Here is a 13,387-nt window from a genome sequence, read left to right as displayed (position 1 = left end):
AGGCCAGGCCAGGCCAGGCCAGGCCAGGCCAGGCCCGGCCAGGCCAGGCCAGGCCCGGCCAGCGATAGAGAGAGAGAGAGCTAAGCTGGCCCAGAGGATAGAGATGTAGCGAATGTCTCCACACAGCTATCGTCCTGAAGGGGAGGTAATTGATGGGGACTTGAGCCAGCATTCACAGGGACACACAGAGAGAGAGAGAGAGAGAGAGGGACACACAGAGAGAGAGAGAGAGAGAGAGAGAGAGAGAGAGAGAGAGAGAGAGAGAGAGAGAGAGAGAGATACAGTTTTAGTGCGTGTTAACCAGGCCCGGTTCTTCCTACAGGCCGACGAAGCAACGGCTTCGAGCGCCATGGGGGAGGGGCGCCAAAAAAATAAAAATAAAAATAAAAACATTTTTTTTTTTTAACTTTTTTTTTTTTTTTTTTTTTTACTCTGTCCCAACTCTGTCTGCCCAGTGTCCCCCCAGTGCCCCCCCAGTGCCTCCCCAGTGCCTCCCCAGTGCCAGTGTCCCGCCAGTGCCTCCACAGAGCCTCCCCAGTGTCCCCACAGTGCCTCCCCAATGGACCCCCAGTGCCTCCACAGTGTCCCCACTGTCCCCCCAGTGCCTCCACAGTGTCTCCTCACTCCTCACGCGGGGGGCGCCGCGAAAAATCCTGCTTGGGGCGCCAGATTGCTCAGGACCGGCCCTGGTGTTAACCCAATATCAGTCAGGTGAGTCAGTGGAGGTGTGCTGACCCACCACACCTTATAGTGATAGTCAGTGGAGGTGTGCTGACCCACCACACCTTATAGTGATAGTCAGTGGAGGTGTGCTGACCCACCACACCTTATAGTGATAGTCAGTGGAGGTGTGCTGACCCACCACACCTTATAGTGATAGTCAGTGGAGGTGTGCTGACCCACCACACCTTATAGTGATAGTCAGTGGAGGTGTGCTGACCCACCACACCTTATAGTGATAGTCAGTGGAGGTGTGCTGACCCACCACACCTTATAGTGATAGTCAGTGGAGGTGTGCTGACCCACCACACCTTATAGTGATAGTCAGTGGAGGTGTGCTGACCCACCACACCTTATAGTGATAGTCAGTGGAGGTGTGCTGACCCACCACACCTTATAGTGATAGTCAGTGGAGGTGTGCTGACCCACCACACCTTAAAGTGATAGTCAGTGGAGGTGTGCTGACCCACCACACCTTATAGTGATAGTCTGTGGCCAGATATCAATTAGTCACATACACGCTGGTTCCCAAGCAGTGGGCCGGGACCCATTTGTGGGTCGTGGACACATTTTTACGGGCCGCAATGTTTCCTACATTTTGTTTTAAATTATTGTTAATATTTCAAATCAAAACATTAAAAAAAAAAAACATTTCCACACAAAGTAAATAAACAGTAATTTCATGAAGATATAAAAGAAAAATCTAAGAAATTCCATAAATAGTACAAAAAAGACTAATGTTTAAGAAGTAGCTAAAGTAGCGGATCTACAAGCGCACAATGCGCTGTGCGCTTGTAGATCGGCTATTTTCACTAGGTTGAGTCTCGGGCAAACATCTAATTTCTCTTTTTATATAAATATATATTTTAAATGCGACCTGGGGACCTGGGGACGCATATGTGTGTTTAACCACTTTACTTTAGCCATTATTTGAAAATGTAGCTATTGAAAAAAGGCAGATCTGCTAAAAGAAAATGTAATGAAAATGTGGCGCAAATCTTTGAATATATATATTTTGCAGTAGAACGTTTATAACTCATATCGTTGCATATGGCCATCGGGGAGGTGGATGGAATAACATATTCTCAGATGGGGGGGTCGGCACTCGGCAGCCAGTTATACATATATCATTCTGGAGGTCCTTGACATGAAACGGTTTGAGCACCAGTGCACCACTGTTTTCTGAAAACTGTCAGGATGTGGAAGACATTTTTTTGTAGAATCTGGTCTCGGGTCTTAACCCATTCTGGGCGGGAACTCCTTTTGGTGGTTTAAGCATTATGTTATACTTTAGCTATTGAAAAATAGCAGATCTACAAGCTCGTAGCGCGCCACCGAGTGTCGCGCTACGAGCTTGTAGATCTGCTATTTTTTTTTAAATCGTGAAAATGTGGCGCAAATCTTTGAATATATATTCTTTCAGAGCGAACGTTTTTAACGCAAATCTTTGCTTCTGGGAGGACCCTGGAACTACATATTTTGAGATGGGGTCGGCAGCCAAATTCATTTCTAGGTGGCCATTGACGTGAAAATGTCATAAAACTTGAAAACATTTAGAAGGCATTTGTAGAATGGAACTAAATGGATTAACATGCAACCAGTATGTGATACCAGTTAGATGTGTCGAGTCATGTCTCACATTAACATGCAACCAGTATGCGATACCAGTTAGATGTGTTGAGTCATGTCTCACAAGGGACTGCTCATGATGGGGTATTTGAAAGGCCTATAGAATATGATATGAAAGACCCATCTGTTTAGAATACAACAGCATAATAATGGCAGCCATTATGAATTGATTTGAGTGACCTTAACCAGAGGGCATGTTGACGTGACGTACTTATCTTATGATGTGGAGAAGCCCAGAATGAAATGATGACACTCTGATGGTGTCTTGTGAGATCAAGATTATGATCAAGATTATTATCTTGTGAGCGTCACACATACATACACAGTGTACTGCAGTTGTTTTAAACCCTTTTCATATCAAGGACCATCATTGATTTGGCATTTGAGCCACGGAACCACCTCTTCACTTTACTCTGCACGTTTTGTTTTTGTGTTCCTTCTTTTGCACTATAGTTGTTTGTTTGTTTTTGTCCTGTTGACACTGGTGTATATAAGACTGAGAGTGTTTTAGTCCTGTTGACACTGGTGTATATAAGACTGAGAGTGGTGTATATAAGACTGAGAGTGGTGTATATAAGACTGAGAGTGGTGTATATAAGACAGAGAGTGGTGTATATAAGACAGAGAGTGGTGTATATAAGACAGAGAGTGGTGTATATAAGACAGAGAGTGGTGTATATAAGACAGAGAGTGGTGTATATAAGACTGAGAGTGGTGTATATAAGACTGAGAGTGGTGTATATAAGACTGAGAGTGGTGTATATAAGACAGAGAGTGGTGTATATAAGACAGAGAGTGGTGTATATAAGACTGAGAGTGGTGTATATAAGACTGAGAGTGGTGTATATAAGACTGAGAGTGGTGTATATAAGACTGAGTGGTGTATATAAGACAGAGAGTGGTGTATATAAGACAGAGAGTGGTGTATATAAGACTGAGAGTGGTGTATATAAGACTGAGTGGTGTATATAAGACTGAGAGTGGTGTATATAAGACTGAGAGTGGTGTATATAAGACTGAGTGGTGTATATAAGACTGAGAGTGGTGTATATAAGACTGAGAGTGGTGTATATAAGACTGAGAGTGGTGTATATAAGACTGAGAGTGGTGTATATAAGACTGAGAGTGGTGTATATAAGACTGAGAGTGGTGTATATAAGACTGAGTGGTGTATATAAGACAGAGAGTGGTGTATATAAGACAGAGAGTGGTGTATATAAGACTGAGAGTGGTGTATATAAGACTGAGAGTGGTGTATATAAGACTGAGAGTGGTGTATATAAGACTGAGAGTGGTGTATATAAGACTGAGTGGTGTATATAAGACTGAGAGTGGTGTATATAAGACTGAGAGTGGTGTATATAAGACTGAGAGTGGTGTATATAAGACAGAGTGGTGTATATAAGACTGAGAGTGGTGTATATAAGACTGAGAGTGGTGTATATAAGACTGAGAGTGGTGTATATAAGACTGAGAGTGGTGTATATAAGACTGAGAGTGGTGTATATAAGACTGAGAGTGGTGTATATAAGACTGAGAGTGGTGTATATAAGACTGAGAGTGGTGTATATAAGACTGAGAGTGGTGTATATAAGACTGAGAGTGGTGTATATAAGACAGAGTGGTGTATATAAGACTGAGAGTGGTGTATATAAGACTGAGAGTGGTGTATATAAGACTGAGAGTGGTGTATATAAGACTGAGAGTGGTGTATATAAGACTGAGTGTGGTGTATATAAGACTGAGAGTGGTGTATATAAGACTGAGTGCTCTGAGCAAAATCATTTCATTGTATTTATACTCTGAACCTGATTTGGTGGCATTTAGTCTCTCAGACCCAAAACATGCATTATTGATGTTGGTACCATATAGGAGTAACAAAACGCCTGTGGTTTCCGAGGCTACCTTTAGGAGAGATAACAGCCAAACGTTGATCAAAATAACAATTGGTAAATGGTGCATTTCTACAGCGCCTTTATCCAAGGCGCTGTACAGAGACTGCATTACATTCACCCATTCACACACACATTCATACACCGATGGCAGCGGAAACCATGCAAGGCACCAACCAGCACATCAGGAGTGTCTTGCTCAAGGACACTTCGACACTAACTCTGGGGGAGCCCGGGTTCGAGCTGGCGACCTTCCGGTTACCATCCAGCTACTCTACCCCTCAGCCACCGCCGCCAATTCTTCTACATACTCTAATGGTTTAGAGTTAGATATTTAACAATAATTTTACTCTTGAGAGTGTAAAATCATTTTACGCTCTCAAGAGTTAAAGATCCATGAGATCGTTTACCTGGAGACCCCGCGGAACGCCCTCAAGGACCACTGGTGGTCCCAGGACCACTGGTTGAGAACCACTGGTAAATGCTGCATGTTCAATGGAAGATGGCGCGTCTGGACGCGTTGGGAGCTTTCCGTAGATCGGCTATATTTACGCAGTGCGACACCATCATTACAAACAAAGAATAATAAATGGTGATGAACTTTCTAGTTGCTTCATAAAAAAAAGAAAAGGAAAAAAAGAGAAACTTTTTTAAGCCATTCAGGACAGGAACCTCTTTTGGTGTTTAAAGCATTATGTTATACTTTAGCTGTTAAAAAATAGCAGATCTACAAGCTCGTAGTGCGGCACAGAGTGCCGCGCTACGAGCTTGTAGGTCTGCTATTTTTAAAAAATTGTGAAAATGTGGCGCAAATCTTTGAATATATATTCTTTCAGAGCGAAAATCTTTGCTTCTAGAGTCCCTGGAACTACATATTTTCAGATGGGGGTCCGCGGCCAAATACAGATAATTCTGGGGGTCCTTGACATGGTTGAGCACCACTGACATAGAAACATAGGGTTTTGATTTAGAAGTCATATTTTTGGAATCAGCCTCAGGCCTAAATGTGTTAAAATAAACCTGCCCACTCATCATCTGCATAATGCCGCTGGGAATTTCAGAAACGGTGCCCTGACCGAGCTAACAGATGAAGAGACAATTTGTTCTGTATCCAGGATTCTGAATCTAATTCATTCACAGTCAATTTGATACACTTGCACATCATCATTTTAAGGATACACTGGTGGTGGTGTTTGTTTGATGATCGCTGTGTCTGCGACAAGAGCACAGTGTTCCTGCTTATCGGGTTTCAGGACAACATCACCTCATGTACATCAGTCTGTCTCCAAAACAATCACCTAAACATATCGTTACTGTACTTTACTGTACCTCTGCCTCCAAAACAATCACCTAAACATATCGTTACTGTACTTTACTGTACCTCTGCCTCCAAAACAATCACCTAAACATATCGTTAGTGTACATCTGACCCCAAAACAAATCACCTAAACATATCGTTACTGTACTTTACTGTACCTCTGCCTCCAAAACAAATCACCTAAACATATCGTTACTGTACTTTACTGTACCTCTGCCTCCAAAACAATCACCTAAACATATCGTTACTGTACTTTACTGTATACCTCTGCCTCCAAAACAATCACCTAAACATATCGTTACTGTACTTTACTGTACCTCTGCCTCCAAAACAATCACCTAAACATATCGTTACTGTACTTTACTGTACCTCTGCCTCCAAAACAATCACCTACACATATCGTTACTGTACTTTACTGTACCTCTGACCCCAAAACAATCACCTAAACATATCGTTACTGTACTTTACTGTACATCTGCCTCCAAAACAATCACCTAAACATATCGTTACTGTACTTTACTGTACCTCTGCCTCCAAAACAAATCACCTAAACATATCGTTACTGTACTTTACTGTACCTCTGCCTCCAAAACAATCACCTAAACATATCGTTACTGTACTTTACTGTACCTCTGCCTCCAAAACAAATCACCTAAACATATCGTTACTGTACTTTACTGTACCTCTGCCTCCAAAACAAATCACCTAAACATATCGTTACTGTACTTTACTGTACATCTGCCTCCAAAACAATCACCTAAACATATCGTTACTGTACTTGACTGTACCTCTGACCCCAAAACAATCACCTAAACATATCGTTACTGTACTTTACTGTACATCTGCCTCCAAAACAATCACCTAAACATATCGTTACTGTACTTTACTGTACCTCTGCCTCCAAAACAAATCACCTAAACATATCGTTACTGTACTTTACTGTACCTCTGCCTCCAAAACAATCACCTAAACATATCGTTACTGTACTTTACTGTACCTCTGCCTCCAAAACAATCACATAAACATATCGTTACTGTACTTTACTGTACCTCTGCCTCCAAAACAATCACCTAAACATATCGTTACTGTACTTTACTGTACCTCTGCCTCCAAAACAAATCATACATTATGATTACTGTACTTGACTGTACCTCTGACTCCGAAGACAAATCATACATTATGATTACTGTACTTTACTGTACCTCTGACTCCGAAGACAAATCATACATTATGATTACTGTACTTTACTCAGTTACTGTACCTCTGCCCCGAAGACAAATCATACAACATTATGATTACTGTACTTTACTCAGTTACTGTACCTCTGCCCCGAAGACAAATCATACAACATTATGATTACTGTACTTTACTGTACCTCTGACTCCATAGACAAATCATACAACATTATGATTACTGTACTTTACTGAAAATCTGACCTGAAGACAAATCATACAACACAGGCACACGTATGCATATCAAATGGGGCTTCAGCCCCCTGCCAATCAATCAAATCCCTTCTACCAATCTCCAACAACAAATATATGAACCTGAACCCGATCTCTAAAAATATGTCCTCTCCAGCAGGGACGTGCACACATAGACATCAAAGGGGGATTTAGCCCCTGCCCTTTTACCCCGTCTGTAAAACAACTGCCCTTTACTACATGGTGAAAGAAACGCAAATGCCACTCCTTTCCTTTCCGTGCCATATACCGGAAGGCAGCATTCAGGAGAATTGCTTTTTTCCCCCCAAAGTCTCCTGAACTTGGAACACAGTATTTTGCGTTGAACAAATTTGTTTAGAAATCCATGTCGTAAAACCTGCATCTCCAGTAGATAAAGAGTGCTGGGTTGTGTCCCGAAAATAGCTGATCTACAAGCTCTCAACGCGTCGCGCTGCGACGCGTTGAGAGCTTGTAGATCAGCTATTTTCGCATGTTTTTGTCCAAAAGTGCCTCCTTACGGTGGTAAATGGTCTTACGGGATTTCAGCCCCTGCCTAACGCTCTCTGCACGTCCCAGCTCTCCAGACCATAATACTATGGTGAAAGAAATGCCCCTTCTTTCCTTTCCTTTCCTTGCCATAACCGAAGCGAAGGCAGCATTCAGGAGAATTGAACTAGAGCCGCAGCATTTTGCCATGAGAGAATCAAGAGATCCACCTTCAGTGGCCAATCCATCTTCGGTCGCGTCCCAAAAATAGCTGATCTACAAGCGACGCGTTGTGAGCTTGTAGATCCGCTATTTTTGGGACAAATCATTAATCACGACTTTACTGTAAATCTCTTGACCTGAAGAAAAATCATACAACACAGGCACGTGTTGCACACATGCATAGACATCAAAAGGCTGCCCTTAGGCTTCTACCAATCTCTAAAAAATAAACTGTCCTCTCCAGACCATGAACACAGTATTTACTATGGTGAAAGAAATAAAATGCAAAATGCCTCCCCTCTCCATTCCATGACATAATAATACCCAAAGGCAGCATTCAGGAGAATTTGCCTTTTTTTCCCAAACTCTCCTGAACTAGAGCGCATTCATCATTTTTTGCCTTGAGAGAATTTGTCGAGAAATCCATGTTGTACGCCCGCATCTTCAGTGGCTAAATAGTGCACGGTAAATAAATGATCTGCAAGCTCTCGACGCGTCGCGCTGTGACACGTCGTGAGTTTGTAGATCAGCTATTTTCGCTTTTTCATTCTTATTTTTTGCCAAAAGTGCACTTTTAGGGAGTTTCAGACCCTGTGCCTCTCCAACATCCGCTGCACGTCTCTGATACAATCAACTCATACATCCAAACAGAAAAGTCCTATTTGATTGCATTAAATGACTTTAAACAACATTAAATTAACTTTGTCACTCACTTTGCCACTCGATCTGCCATTCACTTTATGCATGTGCATAGTCTGCATATCCTCAATACCCAATTCAATATTTATAATATAGCTGCTTCTATGCAGAATTGATGTTGACAACAAATTTTGATTTAGTTTCAGTCATAGTCTTTAGAATACAATTTCATTCATAGCTTTAGTCATAATTATAGTCACCTGAAATGGTTTAGTGTTAGTCTAGGTTTAGTCGACTGAATAGGCCTATCATATTAAGATAGCGATAGAGTGAGAGAGAGAGTGAGAGAGAGAGGTGTTGACTACTTTTTTCACTGAGGAAAACTAGCCTACATAAAAGCGACATAAAAAGTAAGCTATTCTTAAACATTTCATTGTAATGTTTGCCTCAATTTTGTGCCAGGGATAGGATTCCAAATTAAATCAATACATTTCACAAACTTTCAGGGGAAAACAGACAATGTACAAACTCACAACCTATATTGCAATGCAAAGGGCTGCGAGCTTGTAGATTGGCCATTTTCGAATAGCCAAGTATATAAAAAATATTGTTAAAGTGAAAGTGGTCAAACTGATTGTATTGCTATTTTAACTGCATTTTGCTGCAGTGTTCTCCAAGCCCCCAGACAGACAGACAGACAGACAGACAGACAGACAGACAGACAGACTGCCCCCACTTTGAGAAGCACTAGTACAGTTTTATAGCAAAACAGATTATGTACACGCTCACCTGCTGTCACCAATAGGGTAGTTTAGTTATTATTATGACTGTTAAAAGCCTAATTACATGTCCAAAAACTAAATAGCAACGCCAGGGCTGACAGTTGTTAAAACTCTGTTGACACGACAGCGTCGGCGACACAATGGTTGTAATAAATAATACTATCATTTCAGCAACTCCCGTCAAGAAGATACTGTACTATAGTTTAAGTCTGTTTTTTGACACATATTGTTAAATAAAAGACGTATAAATAATCCATAACAGCCATTAGCGTCCAATGCCCACAGCATATACACACACACACACACACACACACACACACACACACACACAGCTGTACAACATAGAGCAAATTACCCAAATAAAGTTTCCCCAGTAAACTCAAAAAGCCACATTCTTCGCCATTAATTTAAACACTCACCTAAACAGTCTTTAAGCTGCTTTCATTTCATATTATTCTCTCTTCGTGAACTAACGTGTGACGCAGTTTATATTATTTTCTTTTCGAAGCTCGCGCTGTTTCTCGTCCAGCGAAGAGTGTGTGTGTGTGGGGGGGGGGAGTGTAGTCTACCTGCTCCGCGTCGCGCGTGTCCAAAAGGGACAGATCTACAAGCTCACAACGCGTTGCCACGCGGACGCGGTGTGAGCTTGTAGATCTGTTGTTGTGTTGGCCAGCTGCATTATGGTGAACTTTGACTTGGAAGGAGCCAACCAATAGCAGGAAAGAACGAAACTCTGTGCCTTTATACGTCACATGGGATTTGTAGTTTTCTTACGTTTTTTGGAGATTGAGATGCATTAGGGCAGGGCTGTAGGCTAACTATTAAACTATGATAAGCTAGGCTACTTATTTAATGATTGATGAACTAAAATGACTCATGATGTGTGCATGCCTGTTTTGGACCAATTAGACATTTGGGCAGGCCCCATATTTATTATTAGATATTAGATGTAAGCTATGTGTGATTATGAGAATGTTGTAGGCTCAAATGAACCCTACAAAAATAAGGCACACGCTATATGTTTGAATTATCTGTACACACACACACACACACACACACACACACACACACACACACACACACACACACACACACACACACACACACACCGTCTCCACACCATAGCGCAAAACTTTCTTAAGCTGCGCACTTCTTAAGCTGCGCGCAGCTTAAATTCTGAGTTTTTAGACAGCTGGTGGATGGAAAAGAAGCTCCACCTCCGCCGAAGACTTGAGCGGAGGAGAGCGTTTCCGGGAATCTGGCCGTCGCGCAAGTATTCGGCGGAGGTGGAGCTTAATTTCCATCCACCAGCTGTCTAAAAACTCAAGCTTTAAGCAGCGCGCAGCCGAGAACGTGCGCAGCTCTTTTGACCGTCTGGCAGCACCTATGCCAGACGGTCAAAAGAGCTGCGCACGTTCTCGGCTGCGCGTAGCTTAAAGCTTGAGTTTTTAGACAGCTGGTGGATGGACATTAAGCTCCACCTCCGCCGAATACTTGCGCGACGGCCAGATTCCCGGAAACGCTCTACTCCGCTCAAGTCTTCCGCGGAGGTGGAGCTTAATTTCCATCCACCAGCTGTCTAAAAACTCAAGCTTTAAGCTGCGCGCAGCTTAAGAAGTGCGCAGTTTAAGAAAGTTTTGCGCTCAGGTGTGGAGACGGTGACACACACACACACTGTGCTTGCGACACATTGTGAGCTTGTATTCAAGTGTAGAATCAGGCGTCACATCAAGGCCCACCAGAATACATTTGTGTAGACAAAATCAACTGTAGATTTAAACGACTAAAACCATATGATATTCAGTCGACTAAAACTAGTCTAACGCTAAATCATTTCAGATGATTCATTAAAAAATGACTGAAACTAAATTAAGACTATGACTAAAACAAACTTGTAGAAAGAGAGAGAGAGAGAGAGCGAGATGCTACTTGTTGTAAAGGTTTTTATTTATATTAAGTGAATGCAAAACATCGAAATACTGCTGTCAACTTTCAACAGTCTATACCAAGCTAGCCTCACCTATGGATGTATAACTATATCTCTGACAGAAAATGTAATAGTTTTTTCTTTGTAATAGTTTCACAAGATATACTAACCAAAGTGTCAATGTAACACAGCTCTGTTTGCACCTATATTGTATTCCTCTTTATATTCATTTTTTTGTTTGTACATACATTGTTTGATCTTGATTGTTTTATTCGACTTTTGCTTTGGCAATGTAGACGTATTATGTTTCCTCCCTCATGCCAATACAGCTCCTTTGAATTGAATTGAAATTGAATAGAAAGAGAGAGAGAGAGAGAGAGAGAGACTATGGAGAGACAGAGGGTAGACGAGGGCAGAGAGGTCGGAGAGCACCTCGACGGTAAAATGAGAGGATGTCAAAGCGAGGCAGGTGTAGGGGGGAGGGGGAGGGGGAGGGGGAGGGGGGGAGGGGGGGGGGGGGGGGGAGGAGGAGGGGGGGGGGGGAGGTGTCCAATTATCCAGGAGAAGTCTTTGGCACTGAGCTCCCTGTTTCCATTAAGAGACATAATATTACCATGTTAAGGAGTCGATTAAAGATTAAAGACGTGGTCAGTGTGTGTGTGTGTGTGTGTGTGTGCGTGTGCGTGTGCGCGTGTGTGTGCGTGTGTGTGTGTGTGTGTGTGTGTGTGTGTGTGTGTGTGTGTGTGTGTGTGTGTGCGCGTGTGTGCGACTGTGCACGTGAACAGAACAGAGCTCGGGGGTCACGCGGTAATGAGATGACAGCGCGAGCAAAGGGTCTCGATAAGGCGTGCGAGAGAGAGAGACACAGAGAGAGAGAGAGAGAGAGAGAGAGAGAGAGAGAGAGAGAGAGAGAGAGACAGAGAGAGAGAGAGAGAGAGAGAGAGAGAGAGGAGAGAGAGAGAGAGAGAGGAGCAATAGAGATCACGAGTGATCGCGCGGTCATTATCCCTCCCCCCTCCCCCCCGCCCCCCGCCCTGCCCGTGCTAACCCCGGACAGGCGGACACCACCCAGCCACTTCCTCTCATTATTACTCCCATTTTAGAATCCGCAGAATAAAAGAGGGGGGAGGGGGAGACCAGATGGGGTGCATGGGAGGGGTGGGGGGGAGGAGCGTGCGGCACATTTTAAGTGAGGCCCAGTCGGCTATAGCCTATATTTGGGGCAGGTCGCTTTCCTCCGCCATCGATCAAGGTTCCGGGGCCGAAGGATGTCTGAGAATAGGTAGCGTGCGTGTAGCGTATAGTCAGCACCGGGTACGTGCACACATGGACGTCAGAGGGGGCTTCAGCCCCTGCCCTTTTACCCGTCTGTAAAACAACTGCCCTCTCCAGACCACGAATGCAGCATTTACTACACGGTGAAATAAATGCAAATGCCCTCCTCTCCTTTCCATGCCATGCCGGAAGGCAGCATTCAGGAGAATTGCTTTTTTCCCCCCAAAGTCTCCTGAACTTGAACACAGCATTTTGCGTTGAACTAATTTGTTTTCGAAGTCCATGTCGATACACAGCATCGTATAGGTAAAGATTGCTGGGTTGCGCCCCCCCGAAAATAGCAGATCTACAAGCTCTCAACTCTCAGCTCTCAGCTTGTAGATCTGCTATTTTCTTTTTTGTTTGTTTGTGTATTCTTTTTTTTTGTCCAAAAGTGCCCTCTTACGAGATTTCAGCCCCTGCATGCCTCTCTGACACTCTTTGCACATCCCTGGTCAGCACGAGCCGTATCGTCCACACCCACAATACCAGACTGACCAGAGGGCGTTCAACAAACCCACGTGCAACCCAGATTCGGCTCAAACTAAGTTAATTCCACTCCTACATACTGTATGCCACTGAAAAGTGGAACGCCCTACCAACAGCCATAAACCTTGAGCCCCATTGCCCCCGCCGGCACGCCCTACCAACAGCCATAAACCTTGAGCCCCCATTGCCCCCGCCGGCGGGGGGCAGAGGCTGTCCACCTCATGAACAGCTCTCAGCGGGTAAATGAAGACCCAATTGGTCTCAGGTTCCAACTCCGATGTTTTTGATTTCCCCCCCTGGACCCCCCTGGGGTTTAAGAGGTTTTAAGAAATGTGAATCCCTTGACTCCTTCAAAACCGTTCTCAAAGAGCCCCTACGGACGGCTGCAATTCAAAACTGGCCCCCTTAAATTTTTTATTTTTTCCCCCATACTGTACTGCATGTTTTGTTGCCCCTTTTTTTACTTTATTTATATTATGATGCTTTCCTGTTTTTCATAGAAGTGTATATTTGTACGTCTTTCA

The 13,387-nt window shown here is 43.3% G+C and overlaps 1 protein-coding gene across 1 annotated transcript in view; it reads right to left on the bottom strand.

The window, feature by feature from the left end:
- The window catches only part of ntng1a (netrin g1a), a 109,296-nt gene extending 99,617 nt beyond the window's left edge, over positions 1–9,679 (bottom strand). Inside the window, exon 1 of the mRNA XM_079490241.1 lies at positions 9,553–9,679. The gene's annotated coding sequence lies outside the window, so the exon portion shown is untranslated. The remainder of the gene's footprint in view (positions 1–9,552) is intronic.
- Positions 9,680–13,387: the final 3,708 nt, after the last annotated feature.

Source organism: Electrona antarctica, assembly GCF_951216825.1.
Source record: "Electrona antarctica genome assembly, chromosome: 20".
Classification (NCBI taxonomy): Eukaryota; Metazoa; Chordata; class Actinopteri; order Myctophiformes; family Myctophidae; genus Electrona; species Electrona antarctica.
Note: the sequence above shows the minus strand (reverse complement) of the source record. Positions and strands in the feature narration are given on the sequence as shown.